The sequence below is a fragment of the Paroedura picta genome, chromosome 8 (genome assembly GCF_049243985.1).
Source record: "Paroedura picta isolate Pp20150507F chromosome 8, Ppicta_v3.0, whole genome shotgun sequence".
NCBI lineage: Eukaryota > Metazoa > Chordata > Lepidosauria > Squamata > Gekkonidae > Paroedura > Paroedura picta.
This window is the reverse complement of record NC_135376.1, coordinates 62,867,492-62,890,886: the sequence shown is the minus strand read 5'-3', so window position 1 is coordinate 62,890,886 and position 23,395 is coordinate 62,867,492. Positions and strand designations below refer to the sequence as shown.

The window sequence follows — 23,395 nt, the reverse complement described above, 5'->3', positions numbered from 1 at the left end:
TAGGTTTATTGTAGCATCCAACCGGAACAGGTTCCAGATATCTCCCGTTTTCAAAGTTAATTTTCCTCAGTGGTTGCATTTAACATTTTGAGATTGAATAGAGGTATTGAAGTACCAATTTTCGTACAATTGAGAGGAACAACCACTGAGGAAAATTCCCTTTGAAAACGGGAGATATCTGGTTTGGAGAAATACCAGAAGTTCCAACAACATCAGCTTAGTGATGAACATTTTCTAGAAGAATATTCAAAATATGCCTTATGCATGACCACAGGAATATGGAAAGATGCAGCTATAAAGCAGTCACTAAGCAACGGTTAGTACAGAACTATAGCAGGACTAATTTGCCCTTGTGGTCTTTGACAGTTCAGACACAACCCCAGGATTCTGGAGTATCACCTGTGACTGTAATGCAGCTCTATGGTGATTCATGGACAACTACTCCCAGCTAACAGCCAATAAAAATTGTACATTCAAAATAACATACGATATTCGTAATGCGAAAAACAGCTTAAACATCAGTTGTAAAAATGACCAACATGATAATGAAAGCCATCTGATCCAAATTAAGTAAATTATCAGTTCTCAAATTTACATGCATGTGATCTCTTTTATGTAAAAACTAGCAGAAAACTCCACCGTCACCATCCCCAGCAGCCCTGGTGACGCCTCACCAAGCTGAGACTAGGCTGGCTGGAGTGGGGGCGAGCTTGGGCGCCTTGCCTCCCTCCCCCACAACTTACCTGGACAGCACTGCCAAGGCCACCAGGCTGTGGCAAGGTTGGCTGGGGCAGGAACAAGCTCCGGAGGGCGCTCCCTGCCTCCCCCCCCCAGGCAGCCCCGCTGAGGCCTCGCCAAACCATGGTGAGCCTGGCCGGAGTGATGGTGAGCCTGGCCGGAGTGATGGTGACTATGCCTCCCTCTACATTTTCATTCTTAACATCATTTTACATGGTCTTAAAGTACAGTTATAAGTATATTTTAATACCAGTAACATCATTGTATTTTCTATCAGGTAGTGATCAAAGAAAAATCATTCTCATCATGCAAGCAGCTCTGGAACCAGCATATGTTTAAAGACGAAATAACCTTATTTTCATGTCAACAGCTGAATACAAGCATCTACCCCCCACATACACACCAGCAAGCTGTGTTCGGAGAAAGTTCTATGAACTCATCATGAATACTTCCTCCACACAAAATAACACAGCTGTATTCATTTATTAAACAAAACGAGCACTGTAGAAAAATATGCTGCTCTCCATTCTGGTGCGTTATCGGTGCAACAAAAGGCTAATGTCAAAAATGGAAAGCATGCTGTTTAGGCTATCTAGAAAGGTCAAAAACTTCTTGCATTCTTCTTTCATGCATTTCTAAAGGAGTCTCCTTTTAATTAGTTTCTTCCTCAGTTAAGGTAACCAGATTTTAACATTGGTAAAGCTGGACACTATTGGCCATGGGCTGGGGGGTTCTTGATTAAAAATTTGGTCTATATGGAGCAACAAATGTTTCATAGAATGCAAAAATAGTATTGTAATATATATATATATATATATATATATATATATATATATATATTAATTTCAATGTAAGTACAATTTGCCAGGCGCCCCCAGATGTCCCCACAATCTGGTCACCTTACTCAGTCCCAAATCCTATGCAATATACTAAACATTACCAGTATGGTATATTACTGCAAAATAACAATGAGACAGCAGCAATGCCTTGTGATTCTGAGTTAGCCCTGAGGTGGGAATCAGCCAGACAGAGAAAGCAAACTAATTAGGGAGACTGTTCAACATAAATAAGCATGCAAACAGTCAATGAAAACCATGCTCAAGAAGAATAGGATTTTTATTCTTCCCTCATAAAACGGCATCCCAGAATTTTTTTTAATCCCACATGACAAGGCTATTCTACTTTTACCACCATATGGATAGCCCAAACAAGCTAAGCACGGCTGACCCTAGCTGGCATTTGGATGGGAAACCTCCAAGGATTTGAATGGTGTTCTGTTGAGGTCATGACACAGAGGCAGAGAGTGGCAAACTACCTTCAAACATCCCTTACCTGGCTGCTTGACAGTCCTCAGATCACCTGGCTATACTACACATTCCATACAATAAAGAAATAAATAATCCTCTTTTACACATTAAGCTTTATGGTAGCTTGGGTAAAACTATATTTTGGTCTCTATATAGGTTTTCTTCCACAGTCTTAAGAAAAAGAAATGACAGTTGCTCTTTGTTAACATTAAGGAGTGTTTCCAGAGGATATACACCTCAGTTTTTCAAAACTGTTGCTTTCCTGCTTGTTCAATTGGCCACAAAGTATCAGATCATCCAATGTGATATTTACACAGTTCTTCCATATTTTCTGTTTCTTAAATATGATCAATAATCAAAGTGGTATCCCAGATATTCTACTCGTTTTCCTGCACCTTCGTCAGTGATTGTTAATCTTAATACTCAATTTTATTGGATATCACATAGGCTTCTACTCAGAGATTCCTGCCTGTAAACATTGGGGTCGTACCATAAACTGGCCCTATGTTGATCGTATTTTAAGAAATGGAAAATATGAAAATAGAACTCTTTGAACTTTTGTTGATTAAAATTGTGCAATCGTAACAAAGAAGAAACAAATGAATAAAAACTGCAGAAAATTTATTTAGCCTACAGATCTCCTTTTGGTTTGGGTTCATTACCTGGAGGAATCAACAGTTTGGCTACTTTTAAAAATGGAGAACAGCCTGGAGCAATGAACAGGCGGACAAGCATGAAGGCGATGCCATAAATAAAAGTTTTTTTCCCCCAAAGTTGTGACACAAAACATGCCTCTCTAAAGTTCCCCTACCCCCCCCAAAAAAATCAGGAATGATATTAATATTTAAAGGTATCTAAAGATTCATGATTCCATAAGGAGTGGTGTTCAAAAAGCACTATGCATCTATGCATAGACACTGCACCTGTGCTAGATTGTCCTGCAACTCCCAATTTGAAGGTAACAGCACACAGAAGGCCAGCATATCACATCAGGCAACCATGACGTCATGACATACCAGGTTTTGGATCTGACCATAGAATAGAAACAGACTTGCAGTCCCATGTACAACTTCTGTTCTCTAAAGATCCTTGTCATCTGCTCCCTTGTTCAGTATGCTGGAAGCAAAACCACATCTACAGTTCAGGGTAAGTACACAAGAATTCACATAAGACACTTACTTATAATTGGTTGACTTGGGACACCTTAGAATCACAGAATCATAGAGTTGGAAGGGACCTCCATGGCCATCTAGTCCAATCCCCTGCACAATGCATGAACACACAATTACCTGCCTACCCACAGTAATCCCAATGTCATGGCATTTTATCACCTCCACCAAGCCAAATTAGTGCCCTACCTGGACCCAGAGCACTTAGCCACAATGATCCATGCGATGGTCACCTCTAGACTGGACTTCTTCAACTCACACTGTGCAGGCCTACGCTTATCCTTGATCCAGAAACTACAACTGGTACAGAATGCCGTGGCCAGGATCCTCACTAAGACATCGTGGAGATCTCACATCCGTCCGGTTCTCCAGGAACTCGGCTGGCTCCCAGTTGAATTCTGGATTAATCTTAAGGTTTTGGTAATCACCTTTAAGGCCATATGTGGACTGGGCCCAGTGTATCTGAGAGACCGCCTCCCTGCCTATAACCCCAGAAGAGCTGTATGCTCTACCACCTCCAACTGGCTACGGATCCCTGGTCCTAAAGAGGCATGTCGTACCTCAACAAGGGCCAGGGCCTTTTCAGTCCTAGCTCCCACCTGGGGGAATGAGCTCGTTGAAGAAATCAGGGCCCTACCTGAACTTCCACAATTCTGTAGGGCCTGCAAAAGGGAGCTCTTCCACCAGGCATTTGCTTGAGGCCGACTGACCCATAACATCTACATGTTGACCCCCCTCAGACTGAGAGGTCAAACCTACTGTTGTTTGTTTGTTGAAATGCTGTTCCAGCTGATATGGTATTGTTGTTATATTGATATTATTCTATGTAAATGTTCTATATGTTTTATGTAAACCGCTCAGAGCCGTAGGGCAGGGCGGTATAAAAATCTAAATAAACAAACAAACAAATGACCCCCCCCCCCAGCCAAAACATCCAGAATCTAGCCTGGCCTGGAGGAAATTCACCTACTATCCCACAGCAGAAGTTAACAACTCCATGGGTATACAAGGAAGGGCCACAAGAGACAAATACTGGCACAACCCTTCCTGCCCACCCACTCACAATCTGCCTAAGTTCATAAAATCTGTATTTCTATCAGATGACTATATAGCTTCTGCTTAAAAACTTCCAAAGAAGGAGAACTCACCACCTCCCAAGGAAGCCTGTTCCACTGAGAAACTGCTCTGTCAGGAACGTCTTCCAGATGCTTAGCCGAAAATTCTTTTGAATTAATTTAAACCCATTGGTTATGGTCCAACTCTCTGGGTCAACAGAAAACCTTGCCAAAAGATCTGCTATCATGTCAACTGCATCCTTCTTGTAAGGAGGGCCATATAAGCAGTTGTTCCAAAGCCAAAAGATATGTCAGGGCTTTAGCAGGACTTGGCTGCATAGAGTGAGAAAGCTGCATCAGCACAGCATGCAATCCCCACATCCTCCTGCAACAATCACGCCAATTTTTCAGAACAATTTTATTTTATTGCTGCCTTTGAACAAAGCAGTTTAGTTATTTTTACATTTCTAAATATTTAAATGTCAAGCTTCTTCCCAAGTATTTGTGAGTTGCGTGGTAAACCACCAAGCGAAAATGTATTTTTACAATATTTTTGTAACCAATGACTCTGGCTCTTCAAATATCACACTGCCATCAAGTGCAGAAATCCACTGTAATTTTCATTATGATTTCCCACCTACTATGTCCTGCTAATACTATTTCAACAATGCAAGAGTCTACTTAAAATGAAATAAATATCTCAATTATGAGCATCTTTGTCTTACTCTCCTAATAATTAGTATTGATATATTTCTGATGGATAAAATTATTATTTAGGTCTTTGTCTACATTTTCAGTTCAGGCAGTGGAATCTGTAGCCTGATTTCTTCCATTACACCAAGAACTGAAGTGGTTTTCATAAGGCTTTAAAAACAGCACAAGATAGGAAATGGTAGATTTGAAGGGTGGAAATTACAGGTTGCAAATTACCAGGGGAGATCTAAATTGAAGGAGTGTCTTCCAGATGCCCTTGGTCACAGTGTGTAAAATCTGTGAAATTGCATCTCATCATTTTAAACATTAATTATCTCATTCTTAAACTAATTATACCTCTATAGATAATTGTAAATTCATTAAAAGCATCAATGTAGGATGGTACTTCTTATAAACACATTATCTATGCTAAGGTAAGTTAATTTTATCAGCATTTCTGTTACATATTCTTTTTATCTAACGGTTATAACTTAACCTGGCTATATTTTCAAACTGGACAGTCTATTTTTTTTTCTTCTTTCCCCACTGGGAAAGCAGACCACCTGCCTCAGGAATTGGCCTACTCAGGGAAGCTGCCTGACAAGGGGGCCAAAGGCAAACAGCTCTGGCTGACCCTCAGACAGCTTGGCCAAAAGGGGGCTTGCGTGCCTACCCCGCTGGGTTGGATTTTGCCTCTCTGGTCCACCTCCTATGGAGGCCCCATACCCAGGGGAGTGCGGTGACACACCGCCTCCCTTCAAATCCACTCCCTCTCATGGACAACCCTGAAGGTGTGACGAATATCAATCAAAAGTATTAACAAAACAATATAAAAACTTTATTTATTTTGCTAACTTAACTCCTTAGCACAGGGTGGGAGGGTAGGAAGCTGTGCCAAGGCATCCGGCAAAGAGGCCGAGTCCTTGGCATGTGGCGCCTTAAATAGGCGCTCCAAGGACCCGCCCTCCCAGTGTGCGCGCTCCGAAACGGAGCGTGTGCGCCCAGGACGCAGGGACAGAACGCGTCCCTTCTCGCCCGCCCTCCGCTGCGCCAAAGGTGGCCGCAGTAAGTCGCGGCCACGTATTCTCATTTCTCATCCATGGCACTGAGGCTCATTAAATCTAAAGAGAAAGTTCAGTCCTTGAACCATATTTCTCCTAAAGTACAGAAACTTCCATTTTAATTTTCTGAGATTGGGAAGGGATGAAAATGCTTTATAGCATTAAAGTACACCGACTAAGCAATAAACTAACAAAGCTGGATAGAATGAAACTGCTCTATAAGAGCCAGCTTGGGGTAGTGGTTAGGAGTGCAGACTTCTAATCTGGCGAGCCGGTTTTGATTCTGCACTCCCCCACATGCAACCAGCTGAATGGCCTTGGGTTCACCACACAGCACTGATAAAGCTGTTCTGACCAAGCAGTAATATCAGGGCTCAGTAATATCAGTCTCGCCTACCTCATAGCATGTTTGTTGTGGGGAGAGGGAAGGGAAGGCGAACGTAAGCCGCTTTGAGACTCCTTCAGGTAGAGAAAATCCGCATATAAGAATGGGTGTAGCAAAGTAGGTAAGCCACAGGTCCCTAATATGGCATCTATGGGGTCCATGGTGCCCACCAACATGCTTTCTGGTGCCTTCCAAATATTTTTAGAAATGGCAGGTAAGGTAGGGCTTTTGTCAAGCAAGGTTTCTGTTTGGCTGGACAGATTTTTAAATATGTTGCTTTGGCCGCAGTTGCTGCCACAGCACATGGATCTTCACTGTGTGCATTTGGTTGCCATTTTGTGGCTGGCTCTACTCCCAGCAGCAGCCATTTTGTGGCAGCCATATTTGTGGCTATTCCCACCTCACTGTATCATAATTCCAAGGGCGTTTGCAGGCTCAAAAGAATTGGGCATCCCTGATGTAAGCATTCACCTTAGGTCCCCTTTTTCTCTGTGGAAGCCTTAAAAAGAACAAATTCAAGCAGAAAGATATTTTCTTTCAGCTTCTACTCCAGGTACTCATATAGATTTGTTTCTTTCTGATCCTCACAAAGAGCTTATTTACTCAAGGGCTGACATATGTAGTACTAGCAGAGACCATCTAAGGCGAAGCAGAGCACAAAGCAGGAGCAGAGTAGGAGCAGCTTCTTGAAATAAGCTAGTTTTACCATCAAATAAGCTATTGCAACATCACAAATCCTTTATTTGATGTTAAGGTCTAGACCAACTAATTTGCAGCAATCTAAGAATTCAAAGTTCTTAGCTTTACAAAAGGATGAAGCAATGAATGTGGAATGAATGAAATTCACAGGATTCAACATGAACATAAATCAGTGTAAACAATCTTTTAAAGAGCTCTTATGCAAATAGCCAAGTGCTTTGGACATATTCAGGTTTTTCCAGGCAGAAGTACAAAGTATCCCAGTACATCCAAAGTTACACTTTACTAAGTAATACACTACAAACACACTAGTTCAAATGGGAAACATCTGGTCTTTCATATTGAAATAAGGAACCTTTGAAACTACTTTTGTCATGCTACCTGCTCAAAAAGCAGATTTTTGTTATTTATGAAACATCTGATCATTTGTAATCAGGCCCCTGTTCTGTGTCATCATTTCTGTAAAAATACATGAGTGGTGTTAAATCATTCCAGTATGTACAGGAAATACCAGCTGCCTCTATTTGCCTTTAGGGCGGGAAAATTGCCTGTGTTTACTTTCTTCACACCCAAAACGAGTCATGGATTGTTTTTTCAACAGCTAGATCACACCAGCATTACAACCTCTTAACCAACCGAATATCATAAGAAATGTGGTAGCCAATAGAAACATCAAAAGAGAAGGTATATGTAATGATTGGCCGAATTCTAAAACTCAGCAACTAAAATGAATAGCTGCTCCAGTGAGTGTTACTGAATACACATAAGGAAAAAGCAGCCAGATAATATGGAAAAGGACACATAAGGAAAAGACAGAACCCTAATGTGAAATCAGGATAGGAAAAATAGCAGTGTTTGAAGCATAGTACACAAGATGGATAGATATATTGGGGTATAAAATGCCATCCAGTATCAACTGAGTTAATGTGACTCTGACCATTTATGCACGGGGCTAGAAATCCGGAATGGCGTCACCAGGGCAGCAGCCCTGGCCCGGCGCAGCGCCCTGGAAGACCCACGACAAGGGAACGCGGAATCTTCCGTGTTCCCTTGGAAGACACGGGTGCCAGCGGGGGCTGGGTTGGGCCAGCCCCGTGCATAAGTGGCTACTGCCATGCATGATGGGTCTCTCAGAGGTCTTCAAGGCAAAAGATATTCAGAGGTGGTTTGACCTTGCCTGCTGCTACATAGCAACTCTCAACTCCATAGCAACTCTCAACTTTCTTACTGAGCTCCCATCCAAGTATTAACCAGGGCCGACTCTTCAGCTTTCCAAGATTTGACAGTCTGATCTAGGCTGGGCCATCAGGGTCATGGCACAGATATAGTACCTAGTATTGCAGGAAATTTTGAAGGCAGTGAGAAATGAAGAAGACCCAACATGAGATGGATAGATACAATCAAGTAAGCCACACCCCTCAGTTTGCAAGATCTGAGCAACGTTATTAACAACTGGATGGTTTGCAGATTACTAATTCATAAAGTCACCATAATCTCCTCTGGAGATTCAACAACTGGGCACAGAGGCCAAGGTCAATGCATTCCGCTCATGTTGCCTCCTGTCTCTGGGATTCAGAGGTTTAATGCTTTGGAATGTGGAGGTTCTTCTTAGTTGTTATAGCTAGTAACCACTGATAGACTTATCTTCCATAAATATATCTAATCCCCTTTTAAAACTGTTTATTTCTGTAGCTAACCCTACATCACTGTAATTGCTCAAATGACACATTTTTAATCATTCTCTTCATAGTATTTCCTTTTGTTCATCCTGAAACTACTGCCCATCGGTTTCATGGGATCTGCCAAGTGTTAGTGTTTTGGGAGAGTTTTCTTTGTCAACTCTCACCATCCCATGCATAGTCAGTCCCAGGCAGACATTTCTCAATGAGCAACAGACCAGAGAAAAGACACAAACAGACCAAGACAAAATCACCACACTTTCTCTCTCCAGCACACTAGAAGCACCCACTCACCCTCAAACTCTGTCTTCTCTCAAAGCAACTTCAGTTAATGCCCCCCAGTTTTGGAAAGGCAAAACACATACACCTTCCCAGCAGCTCTCTCCCGTGCTCTTCCACTCAGCCCATCTGGCTCAGTTCAATTCAAACACCACTCACTAGTGAGACTGGAAGGCTAAAGAGGTGTGGACTCTGTAAGGTTGACTCAGGCCTGTAAGCCACCCCAGTCACGGTCCTACCAAGCCACATTCCTCCCATCAGGATGCAGCTAAACTTGGATGGATCTCTCAGACATGAAAGAACATAAAAAGGTAAAGGTATCCCCTGTGCAAGCACTGGGTCATGTCTGACCCTTGGGGTGACGCCCTCTAGCGTTTTCATGGCAGACTCAATATGGGGTGGTTTGCCAGTGCCTTCCCCAATCATTACCGTTTACCCCCCAGCAAGCTGGGTACTCATTTTACCGACCTCGGAAGGATGGAAGGCTGAGTCAACCTTGAGCCGGCTGCTGGGATTGAACTCCCCGCTTCATGGGCAGAGGTTTCAGACTGCATGTCTGCTGCCTTACCACTCTGCACCACAAGAGGCTCTATAAAAGAACATACAGACCACCTTTTGACTCATTTTTACATCTATGAAGCTAAAAAGGGTTACAGGATTCAAGCCAGTTACATCTTGCAACCTGATAGGGAGTGCATGGCTCACCCTGAAAACTTTTCCAGTCTCTTGACTTCCTAACCATCATAAGGGGTTACACAATTGGGTCCATGTCCAGAAAAACTAGCATAAATACAGAAAAGCAATAATTTACAGAAAGAGAGAGAGAAAGAGAGAGAGAGAGAGAGAGAGAGAGAGAGAGAGAGAGAGACCACTGTACAATTAGCTAAATCAAGTAGTTAAGTTTTTCTATATTGTACCTTTCCATGCTGCAGACAGTCCCAGATGATCAATTTTCCTTTGTATGCTGGAAAATAGTATACCAATTAGAAAATATATATATACCAATTAGAGTGATTTTCCTGTTGACATTTTAAATGTGAAGAAAAGTTATTTAGTTTCTCCCAATTTTTAAAGCGTTCCCTAATCAATATTAAAGTTGGTAATGTTACTCTGCAAAAATGAGTTTTCTATAACGCTGGTTTATCAAGTTTCTTAAATGAAAGTGATGCTAAGAAAGATAACAGTTTCATGGTCGTTACAGCAGTTTTAATCAGCCATACATGCATTAGATTGATGAATCTATTCACGCAAGTATCCCCTGTCTGATTATCAATTTTCCATTCTGATTATTATGAACTGCAATTTGGGCTGAAGAACTGAAGTTTGAATATGCATTTAATTTATATGTTAATTCGTCAACATGAATGTTGGTTAAGTAAAATATAACGAAGCTGAAATTAAGATGCAACATCTTTCAACTTTTGCCACTGACGTAAATAGAAATCCTGCTTTGAATTCAATGGAACAGCCATCTGGCTGTTGAAATTCACCTAACAAAAACACTGAGAATACTACACATACAGCAGTTCAGAACTTTTCTCCTTAAAATAAAACAGTGATTTCAGTAGCCAGTGAGACACAGAAAAGTGCACATGAACAAAGGTGCACTCTATGTGGGCCTACAAATTGCAGATAGCCCAGAATGCTGCTGCCCAGGTCCTCATCCAAGAACATCTTGGAAAGCCCATATTCAGTGGGTGTTTCAGCAGTTGCACTGGCTTCTGGTTGAATTCTGGATCAAGTTTAAGGCATTGGTACTAATCTTTAAGGTCATCTATGATCGGAGCCCAGCATACCTGAGGGATCCCCTTTCTGCCTATGTCCCCCTATAAAGTGCTTTACTCTGCAAACACCAACTGGGTTGGTAGTCCCTGGCCCCAAAGAAGTAAGACTGGCCTCAACCAGGGCCAAGACATTTTCAGTCCTGGTCCCTAATTGATGGAAAGAATTCCTGGAGGAAATCTGAGCCCTGATGGAACTGGTACAGTTCCATAGGGCTTGCAAGATGGGAGTTCTTCCAACAAGCTTTTGGCTGGGGCCAGTGATCTGATAACATCTAATGGCCTCCCTTTAAAAACAGCCCCATGTTTATATCAATCTGGCAACAGATCTATTCAAAGGGACAGCAGTAGAAATACTAGCTTCAATTGAGATGATGTTGCTATTAGCTAAAGATAGTTTTAAGGATGGTTTAAAATGGTTTAATGCATTATTTTAATTGTATATTGTTTCATTGATGTTGTACATCGCCCTGAGCTGGTATAAATGGAAGGAAGTAAATAATTAAATAATCATACAGTGCAATCTCATCTCATGTACTGTTATTCTCTACACACTAAAGTAACTGTATACATTGGAATTGCTCATAATAGAGACCACTATCAACAAACTAAGCTTCCATTGCATTTAACAGAAATGCCTTTCACTTTTCCCATACTCTTTCTAGTGATCAGGTGGTAGTAATCCTTCGAAGAAGAGCTAGATTTGAATCCAGCAGCACCTTATAGACCAACAAGACTTTTAGGGTATGAGGTTTAGAGAATCAAAGCCCCCATTATTAGGTTTGCTCCTTTTGTACTGTTGCTGTTAAAAAGTAGCTTAAATACATGATTATTCTTTGTTTATCCATTAACTGTTACAGTCCATGTGATATAGTGATCCAAGTATTGGACTGACTCCTACATCCCTGCTGATCCATGAACTCAGAGTACATCTGCAAAATAAATAGCCTCTACAACGAGACAACAATAAATGGAATCATTATTGTAAACACTTTGCACATTGAAAACCCACATGGGAGTTGCAATACCAGTTGCCCTCAAGCAAATATATCTACTGGTTTAAGAGAGAATATTTTCTTATCCCTAGTTGTTCAAATAGAATATTTTCTGAATATTTTACACTGACAGCATGAAAAAGCTTTCACTCAAAACAGAAGTTTACAAAAGAATCACAGAATTTAATATTCATACAATGAGCAACACAACTGACAAAAGAACAGAGCCATTCCACATCATCTACTTTTGGACCAGAAAATAGAATAGGGCTTTTAAATAATACAAATCTCAATCTCTCTCTCGCTCTCGCTCTCTCTCCAATTTCAACAGTACTCTTTGAAAAGCGTTTTTAAAGTGAGAAAAGGTCACATTCTGAGTCTGAAGTGCTGTATTCACAATGTTCAAAAGTGATTTTCATCTCCATATATGAAACTGTGAAAAGAAATCTGAAACAAAAATAGAGTTACCATATTTTGAAAAGCAAAAACAAGAGGGCATATTTCCGACTGACTACTTTAAACAACTGTTCACTGTGACAAATATCATTTTAAATAGCCTGACTATTTAAGCTGAACTTTGCTGAGCCTGCCCCCCCCCCAAAAGGGACATGTTCTGTAAAATTAGAACATCTGGGAACCCTAACAAAAACCAAATCAAATATAATTTATAATTATTTCAAGGAGCTGTCCATGAATGGCAACTTCTTTTACAACCGATCACTCTAGAACAGTGAACAGACAATTCCAGCATATTTTTCACCCCCTACCAGCAATGTGAACAGTGACATTATATGCTTTGATTTGAAGTGTATAAAACTCAGCTATAATAAACCTCCCAATGACGCAAATCTCATTAAACATAGAGTTAGTTTCCCAATGTAGGAAAAAAAGTCTTTCCCATTGGATCACATTCCTTTCTCCTGATATAGTTCCAATGCAGACTTTCTCAACCAGACTTTCTCAACCAGTGTTGGAGGGGTTTCATATGGTCATGTTAAACTGTCCCCCCCCTCCCAAAATGGCCAATTATGGGCCTGGAAGGATGGGGAGGGAGGGGTCCCAGGCAGGCATGTACACAACTTTGCTTCTCTATCATATTCTGCATGACCGTGCACCTCTGGAATTTCTCAAAGGCCAAATAATGTTTCAAGGGTTTCTCAACAGGAAAAAAAAAGTTGAGAAAGGCTGGTCTCATGGTTTTCCAAAAGAAAATTCCAAAAGATTATAGAAGGAAACTACATACCACACAAAAATTAAAATATGCCAATTATTAAATTGAGTAGAAACAAATACACTGCAATTTCTATGAATGAAGAGATATTTCCAGAATTCCATTAATGGTATCAAGAAAATCTGGACTCTCAATGTCTTGATTCATTTCTAGTTTAAATGACTTTTTTAAAACCCTCTTAAAGTGAGAGTGTAATGTGAAATAATTCAGATTAATGACTTATTAGGCATTAGGTTTTTGTCCAAGAAGCCAGCTCAACTGTTTTACCAACTGGGCACTTGGGAAAAATTCCAGCAACAACACAAAATTACCAGTTGGTGATTTAAAAAACAAAAAGAATAAAGAATTCAAATAGCTAGAATATCAGTTTTATTTCTAAAAACTGTCTCAATGTATCTTGTCTTTTTAATGACTCATTTGAAGGAATATTGCAAGAGATGATATGAAATAATGCCTCATATTTTATTTTTATACAATATATTGTATTTTTATACAATATAATATACTGAATGCACACAATACCATGTGAAACCAATGCATTTATAGTAGCCTACTGACCAGTTCAGTGAACCCATGAATGAGATTATGGCCCACTGTCCACACTCATCAATCAAGTAGTCAAATAAAGGTGTGTGTCTGTGTGTACCTATGTACATAAAACAACATTATTCATACAACTGAGTAACTTCCAAAAGAAGGTTTCTTGATCACACATCACATCTACATGCATACAGCACTACACACAAATTCGATGCACAACTTCAAACAAATGCGTAATGGTTAAGCACGCAGCCTACCACACAATCCATTCCACCTTCCTTCCTGCACCCCTCCTTGATGAATTCACTGAATTCATTATTTTTATGTATGCAAATAAGGCTAATGTCTAACAACATACCTAAATTTTGTTTCTTTAGGAGTAGTTCTGTTTAAATACACATAAATCGTAATAGATTTTCTCCCCAAAAGGGTTTTTTCTCATTTAGACCATTTCCACACTGGGAACATCGCTGCTTCAGTAGGAGCACAAATCTGAAGCAGATGAGGTGCACTGGCTCAAAAGCTCCCCCATGTGGGAGCAGGAAGATGCAGGGCAACCCTCTCAGCAGGAGAATTCCCAAAGGTAGTGGTCTGCCCATTGCTGAAAAGGCCATCTCTGGACCCCCAAGGGCCCACCAACTATTAACACATCTCGGTCCTAGCGCTACTGGGGAAAATGGTGGAAATGGCTGTAGTAAATCAAATATCTGCATTCCTGGATGAAGCTTCAGTTCTAAACCCATAACAGTCACGTTTCCGGCCTGGCCATGGGGTTAAAACAGTGCTGGGCACCCTGAAAGATGATCTCTGCTGTCAGCTGGACCGAGGCAGATCTGCACCGCTCATACTATTAGACCTCACAGCAGCATTTGACACAGTCAACCATAACCTTCTAGCTCACCACCTTGCCAATGCTGGAATACAGGGGACAGCCCTTCAATGGCTGATCTCCTTCCTCCAGGTTCACGGATAGAGGGTAGCAATCAGAGACAATCAAGCCACCATCAGCTTATATGTGGAGTGGCTCAAGAAGCGATCCCCTGCCCAATCCTATTTAACATCTTAACATGGTCAAGCAAAGTCATATGAAGCTCACCACTTCAAAGCCAGAGGTCCTATGGCTGGGCGGGAAGCGTCCAAGCAAGGAAGCATGTTTGGATGGGGTGCAGCTATCAGTGGCTCACTCTGCCAGGAACCTGGACATGAACCTTGATGCCTCACTCTCTATGGAGGCACAAGTCACAAGAGTAGCACAGGTGGCTTTCTAACATCTACGCCAAGTCAAACTACTAGCCTCCTACTTGGCTCTGGAACACTTAGCCCAGTGATCCATGTGACTGTCACCTCTAGACTGGACTTGCGCAACTCACTCTACACAGGCCTACCCATAACCTTGATCCAGAAACTTCAGCTGGTCCAGAATGCAACAGCCAGGGTCATCACAAGAACCTCACGGGGGTCCCACATCTAGCCCACTCTCCAGCAACTTCACTGGCTGCCAGTCCAACTCCAGATCAGACTTAAGGTTTTGCTAATCACCCTTAAGGCCATATTTGGTCTGGGCCCAGTGTATCTGAGGGACCGCCTCTCTGCCTAGACCCCCTTCGAAGTGCTCAATTTAGGGTACAAATTTTGTAAATAATTACAATAGATAAAAAATGCAGCTTCCACCTGACTAGTTTCCCTTCTTCAGATCCTTGCAGCAGCCATCCCCTCCCCCATACCATATGGGATTAAAACCAACAACTGAATAATATCAGTTTCTCTGAATTCCTACTTTCCATTTAGAAATGAAAAGTTTTCATTGCAGAGGTACATCTTTTCCCTCTTATCTCTTCAATGAAAGGGACTATACTCTTACATTAAAAAAATAAAGTTCAGAATTCAGAGAACCTAATATACAAATTGTTTCATTAAAAACATGGAAAAATCTATTATCAATTACAATGTTAAAAGCCCTCTGTTTTTTTTTTTTGGGGGGGGGTAGACATGGTTTCTGCAGGGGCAGGAAATGCTACCATACTCACATGGCAAAGCAACTTTGTGAAAGATCAGAGAAAACCAAGAAATGCTGTGGGGATGCAATAGCACATGACAATACTGTGGGGAAGCGAGAGGAGGGAGGAAATTCTCAGAAGCACAAACCCCATGAGGAACAGCCTTGATTAACTGGAACTTATTCAAGTTGGGAAGTATTCAATCAGGACCCATGCACGAGAAGGGAAAAGGAAGAGCAAGGAGTGAGGGGCACACACAAGCACAGGAACAAACTCTGTTCCATGTCTGACAGGAATTAGACTGTGGCTTGTTATGATGTCTAAATGCAGACTCAGAAATATAAACATAAATTAAGTAATTCATTCACATCATTATTTTAACGGTGCTAAAGTTCACTGTTTCTAAGTAAAACAAAAGTAGACGATTTAACAACAACAAAAAGAGAATGCCAATTTTTCCTTTTCCATCTCTTATTTCTCAAGGAAGTAAGTGGGTATCATATTTTAAGTACAGCACTTGACATAAGAACAAATAATGGAGAGCAAAGGACAAATAATGCTGCACAACATTTTGCAGGCCTTGAAGCCCAGTTTTAAAAGTGTCCATTATATTTGCATACAAATTACTAGCCTTTCTGTCATGATTCTTTTGTTGCTCACATATCCACTTCCAACAAAACTGTCAGCTTCAATACATTCAGATATGAAGGTTATTCTCGTCTTCCCTAAGATTACTTTCCTTCAAACATATTGTATTACCAGAAATGGTTTTATTTAACTATTGCAGGTCCCTGAGTGAGCAATTTCTTCAACCCATTTCCTACATAAGGTCAAACATACCATTCTTCCAAAAACATTAAGCATCATTTTCAATACAAAAACAGTATTTTTCTATAATAGAAAAGTTGAAACAAAAAAAGAGCAGTCCCGATAGCTTCCTGAGTGGCAAGAATATGGGGAAAGGTTACTTCTCATTGTGAAATATAGACATTCATTTCCAAAATTCTATTATATTTTTATAGCACACTTCTTTCAATAACCTTATGCCAGTATAGATGGTTCTCTTTTTCGTCATCTTGTTAATCCACAGACCAGTCTCCCCAGTTAGTTTAGAGATGTGGCTGTTAGGCTAACAATGGGACCTCTAGACTGATTTTACAGAGTCCCTCTTTCCACAGTGGAAGCCCTTTTAAATGAACAAAAACAGCGTTAACATTCAATCAAGGAAATTTATTTGGGGAACTATTGGTATACGTTCAGAGAAAACACATAGACGCAAACATACAAGAATCCTTAGAAAATACAAGGGAAGAAACGTCATACAGGTAATGTAAAATAAGAGTATATATTTACCAGTCTAGGAGAGGGAGTCACAGCATGGGGCCCTCCACAATAATTATGTGAGTTAGACTGGGAGAGAATCAATGGTACTGATTATGCAGGGCATTTCCTGTGTATACAAACCTGGCCATTGCCACCTATTACACCATGGTGTAGGGATACTGGGAGAGGTAGAGACTGACAACAAGAAGATACTTCTGTGTAAACCACCCTGTGTAAATTGTGTAAACACCTGCTTGACCCAATATGACATTGCTGCAATACAGGACACTTGACACTCTGGTTGTCAGAATTTTCTCCAAACTCTTTGTAAAAGTCATATCATTTCAGAGGAATCCTAGAGCCCCACAAAATTCATCACTCCTGGAAATACTGCCATGACATCATGGCATGTACCCCACTGTGCTGTCCACAGTTAGGAATTTACAATGTTTAGTGCTGCTTATTAAAATTACATTGGAATGTTAAATTTTTTTCCTCCCTTTCTCTTTAAGAGGGAACACCGGAACTTGTAGGAGAACATTGATTTCCTTCCAATCTGAATGGGACTGGCTGTATAGTCTTTGCCTCTGGGTTAATTACTAAAGTGGGAGTATTTCTTTGTTGCAACCCCACCTTGCCTCCCTTTTTGCATTATACTAGCTTGGCAGCAGATAGAATTACTCTCTGCCACCTGGATGAGACAACCTTAAGAAAAATGCTATTGGAATAATCTCTGCTGAGACATGAGTCTATGCACTGGAATACCTAATACAAGTTTTTAAATGTGTTAACTCGTCTCAAATTGGATCACTTTTCACTCTTTGAAAAGGGCTGCATACCAGCCCCCTTTTCACCGCCACCATCCTTTCAAGCAATGACAGGGGACTGAAGCCAAACACCCTATTATGGTGGCAAAAATGTAATCTTCACTTTATAGTAACCCATGTTTAGTTATCAGCACTCTGGTTGTCAGAAATAATATTTTTTCCAGAATTGTGAGATATATTATAATCTACCATATTTCTGGCTATTGGTTTTGTGTATAAAATGCCCTGACCATTAGCTTCTCATTGAAGCAAAGAGATGCCACAAAGTACAATGTTGCCATTGAGAACTCTTGCAGTTAGGAAACAAACTTTACAAGCAGGCTGCATGCAACAGCCCCTTCCACATTGCTTCTCCTTTCCCATCTCTGGCAGGTCCCCCATCTCTCCCTTTTTCCTGTTTCTCTCTCTCCTTCCTACCCACAAGCAAAACTACCTTTAGCTCCTCTTCAGCTTCCCAGTCCCAGCTATGTCGATAATGAGTCTGGTACTTGCTGCCAAATCTGTCCTCAGCGAATTCTCTTCCATCAAGACATGACAGGGGAAGGGAGACAAGACTTTTTCCACATTTGTTTTGGCTTCCAATTTACAAAAAAAAATTGCAATAACCCGATCGCTGCAGATTACATGAAAACACATAATCTGTAACAATCTGATTCTTACTGGCAGCCCTCACTGATGGTCGTTGCACAAGTGGCCCCCCTGCCCCCGTGGCTGCCTCCTTCATCCTGGCATGAAGCCAAGGAGAAGGAGACTGGGGCCCTCAGCCTCAGGCACAGCCTTCCACAGGGGCAGAAAGAGTGGGCATGGCAGTAGCTGGCCAGGCCCGGTTCTGGGCCCTGCTCGGAGCCCTGCTGTCACAGTTGCCTACACCACACATCTTCCGTGCCCAGTCCCACTGCCAGGAGTGTGGTGTAGGAGCAATGGGTGCTGTGGTGACTGGCCAGGCCCAGTGCTGAGTCCCGCTTGCTCCGCTGCCACCTGTTTTCTGTGCCCGGCCCTACTGCCAGGAGTGTGGGCTCCAGGCTACATCTGCTCTGTCGTGGGGGGTTGGGGTCAGGACAAACTCACACCACATCTGTAGTCATTCCCACTTCTTAGAGCACACCAGAAGATGCATTTTCACATCAACAAGGCCTAGAAAGCTAAGAAATTTTGTTATGGATGCCTAGCAGCCTACCAAACAGCCACCGAGTTCTTAGTGGGCATTTTCTTAAACCTACAGGCATTTTTATTATTTTATGAAGAAAAATTACCTGCCAGCATTATTATTTGGCTAGTTTTAATCCCTGGACATATTTACAGAGGAATTCCCTTTCTTTTCCTAGCTTTGAGTCTGCTTGTGAGGAGGGGTGGTCTAAAAATCTTCTAATAAATAAATAATTTTGTAGACCTATCAATCAAATATTATGCTGTGCAGTTCAGAATTATGACAGGGAATCTTGCTGCTGCACTATTAGCTCACTCTCCCAATCTTCCCCACCACTCTGCCTGCCCACCTGTTCACTGTCATGAGCTCTACTGCCTCAATGGGCCTGACTGATGCAGAAGCAGTAGTTCAAAGTTCTGCTCCTCACCCAATCATTAAATTTACCAGTGGGGAAGTCTTTTCTGGCCTACTTTCCCTGCCAGTTTGCCCGCCCCCTTTCCCCTGCTGCCTGACAAATGATCGGTCCTCCCCAGCACTCTGCAGGAAGCAGCAGTGTGTATGTGGGAAGGTGGCAGCCCCTTTCTTATCTGGCTCAATCATCTACTTCCCTTCCTACTCCAATGTCTCCCACATGTGGGGGGGGGGGGGGGAATGAACGTGGCTTGGCTAGGTCCCTTGGTTTGGAGGAATTACCCCCCCCCCTTCTAAAGTTATATTTTCTTCAAAATTGGGGAGAGCCCATACTTATTTTATATGCATTTCAGTATTTCAATGCTGCAAACAAAATAAACAAAGTAAACTCTTTTACATAGTTGATCGGTAAAATGCAACCCATTATGTTTAATACCATAATCAAGGTTATATTTCAGTTTTTATTTGTATTAAAATTTGTAACATTTTTTTGCTATTTTACCAGGAACAAAAGCTACCATATGTTTCAAAGTTGTTTCATATTTTTTCTCTGCAGAACATATTTTGCAGCAATTAGATTTTATAGCAAACATACACAGCATGTCCTTCATATAACATATGAGGACAGCATTGTTTTTTAAAACAGAGAGCCAACTTTGTGTTGCAGTTAGGAGTGTGGACTTCTAACCTGGAGAGAGAGCCGGGTTTGATTCCCTGCTCCCTGCACATGCAGCCAGCTGGGTGACCCCGGGCCTGCCACAGCACTGATAAAGCTCTTCTGACCGAGCAGTAATATCAGGACTCTCTCAGCCTCCCCTCCCTCACAGGATGCCTGTTGTGGGCAGAGTTAAGGGAAGAGAAAAATAGCATATAAGAATCATCTCTTCTTTTTAAAAATGAGATAAATACATTCTTATTACAAGTAGGCAAAATCATTTCACACTCTAGCACTGAATTCTGCTGCAGCAAAAGCAGCTTAATCAAGAAGTCAACACGCACAATAAAAATATCCCTATATAAATAAGATTGCTATTAGAAGGAAGAGGAGGAGGAGGAGTTGGTTTTTATACTCTACCTTTCACTACCTAAAGGAGTCTCAAAGCATCTTACAATTGCCTTCCCTTCCTCTTCCCACAACAGACATCCTGTGAGGTAGATGGGGCTGAGAGGGCTTTGACAAGTCTGATCTGTGAGAACAGCACTATCAGGACTGTGACTAGCCCAAGGTTATCCAGCTGGCTACATGTGGAGGAACAGGGAATCAAACTCAGATTAGAAATCACCATTCTTAACCACACCAAGTTGAAGATCAAGTTACACACAGAATATAAAACAGTGCTTTTAAATTGTAACTTCCATTTATGAGGCTTCAGACTAAAGGGTAGACAATTTCTGTCCAGGCTGAAGAAAAGATTTTCAAAGTCAACAGTAGAACTGTGACCTAGGAACAATGCCTTGCTCACCACAAAAAGAAATCCTTCACATTTAGCTACAATTGCTCTTCAAAAGGCCTTTTGTGTACTAGTCCAACAACATACAGGCCTATGCAATAGCCGTATTATCCACGGGCCATATTGTACAGTCAGCATAAGCATCCATAAGCAAACCGTGCCATTATGTAGCCCATGTGGGTAGTGAATTGACAAGACATATGACTGTTAAATACTAAAGTACAATAGATTTTTTTAAAGTTTCCGTATTTATTTCTTAACGGATACTTCTTTATGAAACATTCTCTATCTCATCCAGCTGCAGACAATGCTCAGTTAATAGGCACAGTATCTGCTTTCCCATCCCTCTTGTTGATTTGCAGTGAATTTTGTTCCTGATACTGTACTAAACCATCAGCTACACCTGTCCTGCTAGTAAAAGTCTGCCAATGCACACAGTATTTTTATCCACGAGTACTTATGCTCCATCTATCTGGTTTTAAGCCAAGATAGTCAGGATTTTCAGAGCCCCCCTCCCCGCAATAAAGGCAACCAGCTCCCCCACCCCACATCCCCGGCACTGTGCATGCCTATGTTAGCTAAAGCGATGGCCTAGAACAAACAAAGGAACTGCCAAAGTATAGTAATGTTTATATAAGCTACCTGATGGTGCTAATACTTTGGGATCCATATAGCCTCTTATGATTTTGGGGAACCAGGCTGGTTTTGAGATGTGAATCTTCCCCTGAGTTACAAGACGTTTTAATGGTAGCAAGTATAAAGGCTTTGGTTGCTGCTGTGAGGTAAGCTTTCTACTGAGCATGAAGAGCACAAAGATCACTGAAGCAGGAGGTTCAACAAGACAACAAACTCTTCTTATTTAGAAGAAGAGTTGGTTCTTTTATGCTTTGTTTTAGTAGAGATTATTTGGTGATATTTGCAGTTATAAACAGGCTTTCATTGCCTAACCACCATATTGGAGGGAGGGGCTGCCTTTTCTCAAGAGTCAGTTTAAATGGTATGTGGCCTGACTATCACCAGAGACAGGCCTCACAACTAGGTCTTCTGTCCCAGAGGTAGAGTTAAACCAATCTGCCATGCTACCAAGCAGAGCTGCCCTCCCATAGGCTCAAGCGTGAAACAGCTGAGTGGCTGTTTTCCTTCTCAGGGGCAGAACAGCCTGTCATCAGTGACAATATCAGATGTATCCAGCCTCATGTGGAGTAGTGTCTGCAGGATACTTTCTCCACAAACAGGAAGAATGTTACTACTCACCCTTACTAAGTTCCACACCAGCCTGCAAAATTTGAAATAGGCATCATCTGAATAATCGAGAAACAAGTGAGCATACACAAGCATTCAAATCCAAAGCAGTGCAAACTAGCATACCACAAAACAAACATGAGCCAAGCACCATATCCCACAATGCTTTTAACTTGAGTCATTATAATTCAGATCAATAGACCACAAAGCCTTGACTTTAAAAGAGCAATATTAAACGTGTCACTAGAACACCAGTTCGCAGAAAAGATCATCCATCACCAGTACTGAACCTAATGAGGATAAAATACGGTGGGCCTTTCATTAGTTGAAATGTCACCCTTCTGCTCTAGGATACCAGCCTAAGAATAAGCCTGTATAATTTTTGACCCATACTGAGCTCTGCACAGTAACTATGAATGGCAGTCCACCTTTTCTTTTTTTTCCTGCCTCCCAGGGGGGGAGAGGGGAGGAGTGGGGAAACTATCTACGAAGGTACATAGTAGAATTATCCTTGCTAAATCACAACTTGTGCACATAAGCCAGCTGTAAATGATTACCCCTCACAGGGCTGGTCTCCCACACAAGGGCCCTGGAGGGAACAAAGCCAAGCCTCAGTTCAAGGGCTGGTACTCCCATACTTGCTATTCTGTTTTGGCTTGAGAAAGCAGCAGCAGCATATTCTAGTTTCAGTATTGACAATCCCATTAGTCACCATCAGGATCGGCTTCTGTCAAAGGTCCTTGGTATGCAATGGAAGCAGAACCTAATATTTCCTAGAGACTAGAGATAAACCTCCAACATTTTTCCCAGTCAACTACATTTTTAGCTCCTATTTAGCGCAGCTTATATTTTAATATTGTAAACCACCTTGAGTATTTATTTTTAAATATAAAGGCAGGGCTGGAATTGCAGTGTAATAAACATAATGGCACATCCATAAATATTTTGCACTTGATCAGCACTGAATTAGAGCACTGGTCACCAGCAACCCACATGTTAAGGGGCGAAATAATCATAGGAGGAAGAATTACATTATACTCGGTGATACTTCTATAGGCAAAACACACACCTTTCGTACATGTCTAAATGAAAGCCCCTGTCAATGTAGATTTAGGTGTCCAACTTCCGAAACACTGGAAAATGCTTACAACTATGCAAATTCTCCAAATAAACTAAATTGCCCACAAATATACTTGCATTTGGAGACAGATTACTGTCTGGAAACAGACAAAGTGGCTGATGGCAGAAGCAATAGAGTCAGCTAGGGGCTACAAGGCATTTACAAAATCAGGAACAGAACCCTTTGATAATTAAGGAAAGTTGCAGGAGAGGGAGGCCTGGAAGAGATACAGGACACCTGAAATCTTCCTACAGATTTAGTATTG

The 23,395-nt window shown here is 41.4% G+C and overlaps 1 protein-coding gene across 4 annotated transcripts in view; it reads right to left on the bottom strand.

Annotated features, from left to right (window-relative positions):
* The window catches only part of PTPRE (protein tyrosine phosphatase receptor type E), a 131,086-nt gene that overhangs the window by 94,188 nt on the left and 13,503 nt on the right, over positions 1 to 23,395 (bottom strand). Inside the window, exon 2 of one of the 4 annotated variants that reach the window (XM_077350107.1) lies at positions 9,983 to 10,029. The exons of the other annotated variants lie outside the window; for them this stretch is intronic. The gene's annotated coding sequence lies outside the window, so the exon portion shown is untranslated. The remainder of the gene's footprint in view (positions 1 to 9,982; positions 10,030 to 23,395) is intronic. 4 annotated transcript variants of the gene reach the window in all.